This window comes from Dipteris shenzhenensis, chromosome 6, assembly GCF_047967505.1.
Source record: "Dipteris shenzhenensis isolate YYH24624 ecotype China chromosome 6, Dip_SZ_1.0, whole genome shotgun sequence".
NCBI lineage: Eukaryota > Viridiplantae > Streptophyta > Polypodiopsida > Gleicheniales > Dipteridaceae > Dipteris > Dipteris shenzhenensis.
Window position 1 is genome coordinate 22,226,201 of NC_141601.1, and position 3,335 is coordinate 22,229,535.

The window sequence follows — 3,335 nt, forward strand, 5'->3', positions numbered from 1 at the left end:
CCACACCCTTCTCTTGCTTGAACCCTTTAGCAACCAAACGGGCCTTGTACCTAGGCACATCATCACTTGTGACCTTCATCTTGTAGACCCATTTACATGGCAATGCTTTCTTTCCATGTGGCAAAGAAACCAAGTCCCAAGTCTTATTCTTCGTAAGTGAACTCATCTCTGATTGCATAGCATACTCCCACTTGCATTGATCCTCGCGCATCATAGCCTCTCTGTAGCAAGAAGGCTCCCCGCAATCAGTAAGCATCACATAGTCTACCCCTGGAACAAAATTATCAGGTGGTCTAGACACTCTAGATGATCTTCTCAAGGGCATTTCAGCTTGCTGTCCCACCTGCATATCAGCCACATTTGGCTCATCATTTCCACCAATAGATGATCCATCATCTACCCTTGATTGTATACCTGTGGGAGTACTTGGTGGTACCATTTCTTGCACATTTGGTGCATGGACAGCTTGCTGTCTATCAACATATGCAGGTGGATTCACATCCTGGAAAGTGATTCTCCTCATTTCCACATCCCTCATGGGTGCCTTATGCATCTTCTTCTCATTGAAGACCACATCATGGCTGCGTATGATCTTCTTTGCTTCTGGATCCCAGAGACGATAGCTCATCTCTCCACTTTCACTATAACCCAGAAAGATGCATTTCCTAGACTTAGGATCTAGCTTCTTTCGAAGCTCTTTTGGCACATGTGCATATGCCTCACACCCAAATATATGCAAATGAGAGTAAGAGGGCTTCTTGCCACACCATGCCTCTTCAGGAATACCACCATCCAAACTCTTACTAGGTGATCTATTGATCACATGCACTGCAGTCTTCATTGCCTCAGCCCAAAAACCACCAGAAAGACTTGCATTGGAAAGCATGCATTGCAACCTTTCTTGAATGGTATGGTTCATCTTTTCTGCAATTGGATTTTGCTCTGGAGTACGAGGGGATGTGAGCTCCCTCTTAATCCCACGTGTATCACAGAAATGCTGAAAGTCATGAGAGAGATACTCTCCACCATTGTCAGTCCGTAGGCATTTAAGCGTTCTACCTGACTGATTCTCAACCAAGGCGAGCCATTTCTGAAATACCTGGAACACATCACTCTTCTGATCTATAGCATAAGCCCACACTTTCCTAGTTGCATCATCAATGAATGTCACATAGTATTCAGCCCCGCCTAATGACCGTGTAGGCATGGGACCACATACGTCAGTAATGGGAAGTGGAAGTGAGAGTGGGGAGGGAAGAATGGAATGGGAGAGGGGGAGGTAATAGGGGAGTAGGATAATAAGGGAGTGAAATGAGTGAGGGGAGTTAATAAGGGATGAAAAAGAGGAGGGTGAGATGGGGAAATATGGGATTTTGGGAAATGGGAGGAGTATGGGACGTGGTGGAAATGTGGGATGGGAGTGGTGGCAATGGGGGAGGAAGAAGAAATGGATGGGGGAGGGCCAATGGAAGATTGGGATGAGGGATGGGGGTCCAATGGGAGAGGGGAGTAATGGGAGCCAATGGGAGAGGGGAGAAATGAAAAGCCAATAGGAGAGAGGGGAGGAATGGAAAGCTAATAGGAGAGGAGGAGGAAAACCTAATTTTTCTTATATATAGTCTTCCTTCATTCATTCTCCCCTCATTTCATTCATTGAAGCAAGAAAGCAAGAAAGCAAGGACGAGCAAGAAAGCAAGGAAGGAAGAGCAAGAAAGCAAGAAAGAGCAAACTTACAAACTTTTTCGAGGTACTTATAAATTTTTTTGATTAATTCTTTATCTAGATTTTTTTTTTTAAATTTGAAGAGAGAGAAAGAAAGAAAGAGAAAGAGGAACTAGAGAGAGAGAGAAAGTTTAGAGAGAAGGAGAGAAGCCTTGGAGGCCGCGGCCTCCAGGAGGAAGAGGGAAGTGGAGGGGGATGAGAGGGAGGAAAGGAGGGAGGGAGGAGCCAAGGAGGGAGGGAGGAGCGACGGAAGAGGGGAGGGAGGAAGGGAGAGAGGGAGGGAGGAGCGGAGGAAGGGGGAGAGAGGGAGGGAGGTAGGAGGAGGGAGGAAGAGGGAGGTAGGAGGAGGGAGGTAGGTAGGAGGGAGGGAGGTAGGAGGAGGGAGGAAGAGGGAGGGAGGAGCGGGGGAGTAGGGGGGGATTGCCGCCAGGGGGAGGGAGGGGAGGGAGGAGGGAGGGGAGGGAGCGGGGGGCGGCGGGGTAGGGGGGAGCGGGGGCGGCGGGATAGGGGGAGTGGGGGCAGCGGGGTCAAGAGGAGGGGGGCGAGGTCGAGAGGCAGGGGGGCAGGGTCGAGAGGAGGGGGCGGCCTCGAGAGGCGGGGGCGGCGGGGTCGAGAGGAGGGGGCGGGGTCAAGAGGGGGGGCGGCGGGGAGGGACGGGAGGGAGGGAGAGGGGGGGTCCTGGCAGCCGCGGTCGCCAGGACGGGGGGAGAGGGAGCGAGGGTGGCGGGGTCGAGAGGAGGGGGGGCGGGGAGGGGGCGGTGGGGTCGAGAGGAGGGGGGCGGGGTCGAGAGGGGGGGCAGCGGGGAGGGGGGACGGCGGGGTCGAGAGGGGGGCATCAGGGAGGGACGGGAGGGAGGGAGAGGGGGGTCCTGGCAGCCGCGGCCGCCAGGACTGGAGGGAGGGGGGGAGGGAGCGGGGGCAGTGGGGTCAAGAGCAGGGGGCCGGGGAGGGGGGGCGGCAGGGTCGAGAGGGGGGCGGGGTCGAGAGGGGGCGACAGGGAGGGATGGGAGGGAGGGAGGGGGGGTCCTGGTGGCCGTGGCCGCCAGGACTAGAGGGAGGGGGGGTCCTGGCGGCCGTGGCCGCCAGGACTAGAGGGAGGGGGGAGGGAGCGGGGACAGTGGGGTTGAGAGGGGGGGGCGGCGTCGAGAGGAGGGGGTAGGGTCGAGAGGGGGGGTAGCGGGGTCGAGAGGGGGGGCGGCGGAGTCGAGAGAGAGAGGAGGGATGGGAGGGATGGGAGGGAGGGAGAGGGGGGGTCCTGGTGGCCGTGGCCACCAGGACGGGAGGGAGGCAGGAGGGAGGGAGAGAGAGAGAGGAGGGAGGGGGAGGGGGTCCATGCGACCGTGGCCGCCAGGACGGGAGGGAGAGGAGGGAGGCGGGAGGGAGGGAGAGAGAGAGGAGGGAGGGGAGGGAGGGGAGGGAGGAGGGAGGGGAGGGAGAGGGGGTCCTGGCGGCAACGGCCGCCAGGGTGAGAGGGAGGGGAGAGGAGAGAGAGGAGGGAGAGAGAGAGAGGGCGGGTTCCTGGCGGCCGCGGCCGCCGGCTGAGAGGGAGGGGAGGGAGAGAGAGAGAGAGGGGGGGGGAGAGAGAGAGAAGGGAGGGGAGGGAGAGAGAAAGC